The sequence below is a fragment of the Entelurus aequoreus genome, linkage group LG16 (genome assembly GCF_033978785.1).
Source record: "Entelurus aequoreus isolate RoL-2023_Sb linkage group LG16, RoL_Eaeq_v1.1, whole genome shotgun sequence".
Lineage (NCBI taxonomy): Eukaryota > Metazoa > Chordata > Actinopteri > Syngnathiformes > Syngnathidae > Entelurus > Entelurus aequoreus.
Genome location: NC_084746.1, coordinates 50,569,360 through 50,579,359, shown reverse-complemented (window position 1 = coordinate 50,579,359; position 10,000 = coordinate 50,569,360). Strand labels below are relative to the sequence as shown.

The 10,000-nt window shown below is 38.3% G+C and overlaps 1 protein-coding gene across 3 annotated transcripts in view; it reads left to right on the top strand.

The window, feature by feature from the left end:
- Positions 1–10,000, top strand: part of LOC133631151 (piezo-type mechanosensitive ion channel component 2) — a 258,049-nt gene that overhangs the window by 55,806 nt on the left and 192,243 nt on the right. The gene's annotated exons all lie outside the window — the stretch shown is intronic.

The window sequence follows — 10,000 nt, the reverse complement described above, 5'->3', positions numbered from 1 at the left end:
TCAACGGTGTACCTAGCGTCCCAGGTACACCCCCCTCCATGCCAGACCCTCCGTTTCCCACTCTTTGCTGTTAGACTTTGGCCATTTCACCAACGGCTTACGTCCTTGCATGTTTTCCTTTTTGCGGTGTACTGGGTATGATCTTGGACTGGTGGTTCTGCCTGAAGCTTCCCCCTCATCCTGCAGGGTGCTGATGCTCTGCGGACTGTGGGTTTCTTCCTGCCGCTGAGTTTCATCCGACTGATTTAACCTTCTTCTTAACAGAAGCCGGTCAATGCGGGGCCCTGGGTTAGGGGTTTTCAGGCATTTCTTCCGTCCTTGGTGACCTTTAAGACCATGGGTTGATGTTACTTTAGCCCAACCACACACACACGTCTGAAGAACGTGTCCAACTGCTGGTTTCTCAAGAGTGTTACTACTACCTTCATTCTCGTGTCCCTTCCAAGGGTCGTTACCGGGAGATCAGCCTGTGAGTCTTCTTGCGCCCCTGCTCTCGCAGACTCTAGGGGTATTGTTCTTCTTGAACTTTCTGTAGCCAGATAAGGTGGCTCTTGTGCCCTAGCCCTAATAGGGTGACGGAGCCTGCTGCTGTGGGTAGCTAACCCATAACAGCCCCGTTGGGGTCTATTTCCTCCTGTCTCTCCAAGCTGTCACATGGTCTTTCCCTTGTCGTCAGCTGCACTTTCACAACAGTCACTGGGTTTTTCTTCCAGAAGATCAGTAAAGCAAATAGAAAATTAGAACGGTATGGCATCAGAGGGTTGGTCTTAAATATATATATATATATATATATATATATGTTCCGATTCTGTCAAGGATCGTGTGGTGACTGTCTGTGCACCAGTCTCCCCACGTTAAACAAAGTCACGCGCAGGTACCCTCCATAAAGGGATACACCTCTACCAGGAGGATCGTCATACTCGTTCGAGTGACCGCCAATGATGACATTTGCATCTAACAACTCAAAACAAACCGTTTTAGGAGACAGACAAAAATTGGCTTGAAGATGCGTCTTTACAGCAAAATCTAAGTCAAGTTTTGTCCAAAAACCATCATTACATATTCCATCCATTCATCCATTTCCTACCACTTGTCGCTTTTGCGGGGGGCTGGAGCCTATCCCAGCTGCACTGGGGCGAAAGCTTATGAAGACCAAAATGAAGTGTTTTAAAAATAGAAGAGGAAAAAAACCACATAATATGACCACTCTAAAGTGCCCTAATTTCATTTTCAGCTAAGTGAAAATTAGCTGGTAAAAGTTCCCGATTGGGACTGATGCACCGATCAATAGAGCAATACATCTGTTTTCACTTAAGTGTTTCAACACCAGTTGTCTTTTCGCTCCAAAGAGGCGTGCGTCATTTGTAGTGATGAAAACAGGAAATGACTTTGATGTTTCACTAATGTGCGCCTCATTCTTCTCATTGCTGCAGGGCTCGTTTCTTCCTGCCCTCAGCCTCTTTTCGGATAACAACTGTCTGTTGTTGTTTGTTAGCGCGTCTCGTTTCGACTGATTTGTGAGATGCGGTGTGGCGTCATCAGTTTCAAGGGATTGCCAAAGCCGTGCTATGTTAGGTATGAGGTGGCACAACGATAAACATTATTAACAATAACCGCGGTAAATTGTCCGACCGTTAGTATTACCGTTTTAAATTAATATCAGGGTTTCCCACACATTCATTTATTTGTGGCGGCCCGCCACGAAAGAAAAACGTCCGCCACAAATTATAAAAAAAATTTAAAAAAAAAAAAAATTTTTTTTTTTTTTTTTTTTGTCCTGTCCAGCTTCTCAGGCAAATCATATAGTTCAGTGGTCCCCAACCTTTTTGTAGCTGCGGACCAGTCAACGCTTGAAAATTTGTCCCACGGACCGGTGGGGGACGGGGGGTGTATTTATGTAAAAAAAAAATATATATATATTTTTTTTTTTACATAAATAAATACAATCATGTGTGCTTACGGACTGTATCCCTGCAGGCTGTATTGATCTATATTGATATAGAATGTATATATTGTGTTTTTTATGTTGATTTCATAAAAAAATAAAATAATAATAATTCTTGTGCAGCCCGGTACCAAGCGGCCCGGTGGTTGGGGACCACTGATATAGTTGATGTAGATGCCCATATCGGCTGTTCAGATTTACTTTACAAAAGAGAAGTGTAGGATACTTCTCTTGTTGCCTTATTTGTATTTGACTTTATTAAATGTATTTATATTAGAAACACAACATGTGTATATAACAAAGGGTGCAAAGTCTGCAGGCAGTAGGAAACACATGGCTAAGTGTAGGGAGTAAAACTGATGGCAGTCTAAAGTTCAAGATTTTGGGAGCTCTTTGTTCAGTGGATCAGATGTTTGATGAAGCTCTGTGTCTATCTACCACCACTACTGTTTTCTGTTTATTTGTTACTGACTGTGGCAGGACACCTCTGCCTCTGTTTCACTTTATGTTGCTGGTAAATAATATGCTTGTAGTAGTAGGCTAAAGTTAAATTATTTAGTATGCACTAATTAAAGGGGCAGAGCTTTGAGACATTTTAGCTTTTATATTTTATAAGATATATTTTTTGTAAGAACCACAATTAATAAATATATTTCAGTGAATAACTTATTGTTCAAATCTGTATATAAATATGTACATAAAGTATTGTAATTATATTGTAAAATGGATGGATGGATGGACGTTTAAAACAAAACTGTTATTATTGATTAGTAAGTATAAATTTTTTTGAGCCTTTTTAGAGAAAATCAAATCATTGTCGTAAATTATGCAAATTACTAGATGATGTCATGGTGACCACGCCCATAGCCACACTCGTAACCACGCCCCCACCGCCACAGGTATCTTGGCAGTTTATGGGAAACACTGAATATGATCGAAAAACTAAGCAGCCCGGTGGAACAGGGGTTAGCGCATGTACCTCACGATACGAAGGTCCTGGGTTCGATCCTGAGTTTGCATGTTCTCCCCGTGACTGCGTGGCTTCCCAACAAACACAACAATAACAACCACAACAACAACAGGACAGCATCAGCAAATACGATATGTACAAATATGATACGAAAAATAGCGAAGAAGCAATTAGTGAAGTAAATATTAATAACATAGAAATGACAATGAGCATTATTACACTACAAATGGAGCACTAAAAAATACCAATAGAAATAGCACTATTGATAATGAATATTAACAATAATTACCTCTATTATCAACAATACAATTCTTTCAAATGCAACAATACATATATGTAATGATAACTTCAAATACAAAAGAAAGCCGATAAATGGAGGGGAAGAAAGAGAAGCAAACTGTATTAACCTTGTAGATTGTTATAGTAACAATAGGTTAAGCTTTGTCAGTGTGCCATGTTATACCCAGTTTACCCTAGGGCAACAACGTTAATATATGTTTGATGAAACGTGATTATATGCATGGCTATATATGTATGCATATGTGCTTGTATATGTACAGTATGTGTATATGTATGTTTGTACAGTGAATGTATATGTACAGTGTGTGTATATGTATGTTTGTACAGTGAATGTATATGTACAGTGTGTGTATATGTATGTTTGTACAGTGAATGTATATGTACAGTGTGTGTATATGTATGTTTGTACAGTGAATGTATATGTACAGTGTGTGTATATGTATGTTTGTACAGTGAATGTATATGTACAGTGTGTGTATATGTATGTTTGTACAGTGAATGTATATGTACGTGTATGTGTATATGTATGTTTGTACGGTGAATGTATATGTACAGTGTGTGTATATGTATGTTTGTACAGTGAATGTATATGTACAGTGTGTGTATATGTATGTTTGTACAGTGAATGTATATGTACAGTGTGTGTATATGTATGTTTGTACAGTGAATGTATGTGTACAGTGTGTGTATATGTATGTTTGTACAGTGAATGTATATATACAGTGTGTATATGTATGTTTGTACAGTGAATGTATATGTACAGTGTGTGTATATGTATGTTTGTACAGTGAATGTATATGTACAGTGTGTGTATATGTATGTTTGTACAGTGAATGTATATGTACTGTGTGTGTATATGTATGTTTGTACAGTGAATGTATATGTACTGTGTGTGTATATGTATGTTTGTACGGTGAATGTATATGTACAGTGTATGTGTATATGTATGTTTGTACGGTGAATGTATATGTACAGTGTGTGTATATGTATGTTTGTACAGTGAATGTATATGTACTGTGTGTGTATATGTATGTTTGTACAGTGAATGTATATGTACAGTGTGTGTATATGTGTGTTTGTACAGTGAATGTATATGTACAGTGTGTGTATATGTGTGTTTGTACAGTGAATGTATATGTACAGTGTGTGTATATGTATGTTTGTACAGTGAATGTATATGTACAGTGTGTGTATATGTGTGTTTGTACAGTGAATGTATATGTACAGTGTGTGTATATGTATGTTTGTACAGTGAATGTATATGTACAGTATGTGTATATGTATGTTTGTACAGTGAATGTATATGTACAGTGTGTGTATATGTATGTTTGTACAGTGAATGTATATGTACAGTGTGTGTATATGTATGTTTGTACAGTGAATGTATATGTACAGTATGTGTATATGTATGTTTGTACAGTGAATGTATATGTACAGTATGTGTATATGTATGTTTGTACAGTGAATGTATATGTACAGTATGTGTATATGTATGTTTGTACAGTGAATGTATATGTACAGTATGTGTATATGTATGTTTGTACAGTGAATGTATATGTACAGTATGTGTATATGTATGTTTGTACAGTGAATGTATATGTACAGTGTGTGTATATGTATGTTTGTACAGTGAATGTATATGTACTGTGTGTGTATATGTATGTTTGTACAGTGAATGTATATGTACAGTATGTGTATATGTATGTTTGTACAGTGAATGTATATGTACTGTGTGTGTATATGTATGTTTGTACAGTGAATGTATATGTACTGTGTGTGTATATGTATGTTTGTACAGTGAATGTATATGTACAATGTGTGTATATGTATGTTTGTACAGTGAATGTGCGGTACCTGTTTTTGTGTATTTGGCATCTGCATAAGTCCCGAAAGTTTGAAATCAAACTATAGAGGCATGGCAGAGGTATTTATAGAACATAATGTCCCGGCCAGAAATGTAGAGCGTTTTCTATTCGGGCGAATCCCCCACATCTGCGGTCCCCTCCAAGGTTTCTCGTTGTTCCCATTGAGTTGAGTTTTGTCTTGCCCTGATGTGGGATCTGAGCCCAGGATGTCGTTGTGGCTTGTGCAGCCCTTTGAGACACCTTGTGATTAAGGGCTATATAAATAAACTTTGATTATGTTGAATCTTGCCTTTTTTATACGTCCTCCAAACTAGCAATTTGGAATTGGTCCCCAGTTGTGATGTTTTGTAATTGGTAACATCAGCGGATATCTCCACACACGGTGAAGTTTTACCCGAAGAGCTTTGCTCGAGTCCGCTATTGTAGTCAATAATCTCCTTCTTTTTCTTTGTCCTCTGGTTGTGGGGCAGACTGGCTCGTACATGCACATATATCCTCCACTGTTGCCATTTCAAATACAAAGTAGCGTATAGTTCGAACTTTTATCTGTCAGTAGACTCCATATGGAATCGCTAAAACTACAATATGAGAGAAGGCGCAGTCGAAGTGAACGCACGTAAAAAAGACCGCCCACAAAAGGGCACATCCTGAAGAGACGGTCAAAAAGCGGCTATACAAATTTTGACCCAGGAACTACCATTAAAAGTTATGTAGACCACATGGAAGTGTTTAAAAAAAATCACAATATGACTCCTTTGAAATGGAAGATAAACACATTTACAATAAATAGTATATAATATAATATAATTTAGGTCTTCGGAAGCCTGAACAATATATATATATATTTTTTTTCTCCAAAAAAAGTATGTTAGATGTCTCCTGGAAATTGCTGGCTTCGAGGGGCCAAATATATAAAAGGGTGTGTGTAAATTAAAGTACAGGGCAAGTTGTCTTCTGTTTTATGGTTTTATCTACAGTATATGGTCAAGCTGTGTGGTCTTTGTGCATTTATGCTAGCATTAACATTAGGTAATAAAGTGCATCCAGAAAGTATTCACTGCGCTTCACTTTTTCCACATTTTGTTATGTTACAGCCTTATTCCAAAATAAAAAATTCATTTTTGTCTTCAATTTGAAAACATGTTTTTTTACACATTTTTGCAAACTAACTAACTAATAAAGCACAAAAATGAGATCCGGTGCATCCTGTTTCAAATTAACATTCTTGAGATGTCCATACAGCTTAATTGAGTCCACCTCTGGTAAATTCAGTTGGTTGGACATGATTTGGAAAGGCACACATCTGTCTATATATAAAGTCCCACACTTGACAGTTTGGGCAGAGCACAAACCAAGAAAGTGTCTGTAGACCTGAGGAGACACAAATCTTGGGAAGGTTACAGTCAGGTTCAAACACTGATGACATCTATTAAACAAGACAAGAAGCAAATAATCTAACAGAGACAGAATTCAATTTGGACTCAATATTGAGGATAGTCGCCTTTACACTGTACCCTTGTACAGTTTCTCAGCACGCTCTGCCAAAAGATTGCTTGCCGCCTCCTTTTATTTTGGACCTTCCCCGACCACATGGCCACTACTGTTTCCAAAGGACAAAGGTCGCAAAAAGTTCACAGAAAATGTCGTAAACAATTCATAGAAAAGGTCAGTTCAAAAAGAGTTCGTAAAATAGTTCCAAAAGAGGTCCATAAAATAGTTCAAAAAGACGTTCGTAAAATACTTCAAAAAGAGGTCGTCTGGAAATTGGGCAGATCCTGTCATCTCTCCGCTTTGAAGTCCTTGGGTTAGAACAATATCTTTCTGTTGATTACCATACATGAGAGAAAACAGGAACACCTTCATCTTGCTTCTCCCCCCCCCCCCCCCCCCCCCCCCCTACACAGTGGAGTTTTACGAGCCTTACTCTTGGTAGGTTTCAAAGACAGCTTTTGTTTTCTCACCAGACACTCAATGTATCACAACGTTTTTGTGATAACTTACAAAACAATTATTCTAACAGTTACGGAAAAATATCTGCTGCCTTAAGGTTCCAATGAGTTCATCCATAAACTGAAGTTTGGAACCACCAGGACTCTTCGTAGAGCTGGCCGGCCATCCAAACTGAGCGATCGGGGGAGACGGGGTCTAGTCAGGGAGATGACCAAGACCCCGATGGTCACTCTGTCAGAGCAACATCTTTCCTCAGTGGAGAGAGGAAAACTTTCCAGAAGGACAACCATCTCTGCGGCAATCCACCAATCAACTAATGTATGGTAGAGTGGCCAGACTGAAGCCATTCCTTGGCTTGAAAGACTTTCTCCGACCATGAGAAGCAAAATTCTCTGGTCTGATGAGTCAAAGATTTAACTATTTGGCGTGAATCCTAGACATCATGTTTAGAGGAAACCAGGCACCGGTCTTCACCAGGCCAATACTATACCGACAGTGAAGCATGGTGGTGGCAGCGTCATGCTATGGGGATGTTTTTCAGCGGCAGGAGCTGGTAGACAAGTCAGGAAAGAGGGGAAGTTGAATGCAACAATGTGCAGAGACATTCCGGATGAAAACCTGCTGAACTCCGACTGGTGTGACTGTTCATCTTTCAGCAGGACAACAACGTGAAGCACATAGCCAAGATATCAAAGGAATGGTTTCAGGACAAGGCAGCACGGTGGCAGAGGGGTTAGTGCGTCTGCCTCACAAAATGAAGGTCCTGAGTTGTCGTGAGTTCAACCCCGGGCTCGGGATCTTTCTGTGTGGAGTTTGCATGTTCTCCCCGTGACTGCGTGGGTTCCCTCCGGGTACTCCGGCTTCCTCCCACCTCCAAAGACATGCACCTGGGGATAGGCCCCTCCCACCTCCAAAGACATGCACCTGGGGATAGGTTGATTGGCAACACTAAATTGGCCCTAGTGTGTGAATGTGAGTGTGAATGTTGTCTGTCTGTCTGTGTTGGCCCTGTGATGAGGTGGCGACTTGTCCAGGGTGTACCCCGCCTTCCGCCCGATTGTAGCTGAGATAGGCTCCAGCGCCCCCGAAGGGAATAAGCGGTAGAAAATGGATGGATGGATGGGTTTCAGGACAACTCTGTAAATGTCCCTGAGTGGCCCAGCCAGAGGCCAGACTTTAATCCAATTTAACGTCTCTGGAGAGATCTGAAAATGGCTGTAAACCGATGCTTCCCATTCAACCTTGTGGCGCTTGAGAGACGCTGCAAAGAGGAATGGACCAAACTGCCCAAAGATAGGTGTGCCAAGCTTGTAGCATCGTTTTACAAAATACTTCCAGCCAAAAGTGCATCAACAAAGTTTTGAGCAAAGGCTGTGAATACTCATATAAGTGTAATTTTTTATTTTATTTATTTATATTTTTTCAATAATACATTTGCAAGAGGTTCTAAAAAATGTTTTCACATTGTCATTATGTGTATTTTGTGTAGAATTCCGAGGGAAAAAAATGTATGTATTCTATTTTGCAATAAGTCTGTAACATAACAAAATGTCAGGAAAAATTGTGTTTCTCATTATCAGTCTTTAAGGTAAATTTGTCAATTTCCTTTGGGCCATAAATAACATACAGTATGTGTCACCTGACTAAAAATTTTAATCCATCCATCCATCCATTTTCTACCGCTTGTCCCTTCTTGGGGTTGCAGGGGTGCTGGAGCCTATACCAGCTGCACTCGGGCAGAATGCGGGGTACACCCTGGACAAGTCGCCACCTCATCACAGGGCCAACACAGACAGACAACATTCACACTCACATTCACACACTAGGGCAGGGGTCACCAACGCGGTGCCCGCAGGCACCAGGTAGCCCGTAAGGACCAGATGAGTAGCCCGCTGGCCTGTTCTAAAAATAGCTCAAATAGCAGCACTTACCAGTGAGCTGTCTCTATTTTTTTAATTTTATTTATTTACTAGCAAGCTGGTCTCGCTTTGCTCGACATTTTTAATTCTAAGAGAGACAAAACTCAAATCGAATTTTAAAATCCAAGAAAATATTTTAAAGACTTGGTCTTCACTTGTTTAAATAAATTCATAAATTTTTTTACTTTCCTTCTTATAACTTTCAGAAAGACAATTTTAGAGAAAAAACACATATACCTTTTTACCTTTTAAATTCCTTCCTCTTCTTTCCTGACAATTTAAATCAATGCTCAAGTAAATTTATTTTTTTTATTGTAAAGAATAATAAATACATTTTAATTTAATTCTTCATTTTAGCTTCTGTTTTTTCGACGAAGAATATTTGTGAAATATTTCTTCAAACTTATTATGATTAAAATTTAAAAAAAATATTCTGGCAAATCTAGAAAATCTGTAGAATCAAATTTAAATCTTATTTCAAAGTCTTTTGAATTTCTTTTAAAATTTTTGTTCTGGAAAATCTATAAGAAAGAAAGATTTGTCTTTGTTAGAAATATAGCTTGGTCCAATTTGTTATATATTCTAACAAAGTGTAGATTGGATTTTAACCACCTTTTTAAAACATGTCATCAAAATTCTAAAATTAATCTTAATCAGGAAAAATTACTAATGATGTTCCATAAATTATTTTTTTAATTTTTTCAAAAAGATTCAAATTAGCTAGTTTTTCTCTTCTTTTTTTCGGTTGAATTTTGAATTTTAAAGAGTCGAAATTGAAGATAAACTATGTTTCAAAATTTAATTGTCATTTTTTCGTGTTTTCTCCTCTTTTAAACCGTTCAATTAAGTGTAAATATCATTAATTATTAATAATAACATAGAGTTAAAGGTAAATTGAGCAAATTGGCTATTTCTGGCAATTTATTTAAGTGTGTATCAAACTGGTAGCCCTTCGCATTAATCAGTACCCAAGAAGTAGCTCTTGGTTTCAAAAAGGTTGGTGACCCCTGCACTAGGGCCAATTTAGTGTTGCCAATCAACCTATCCCCAG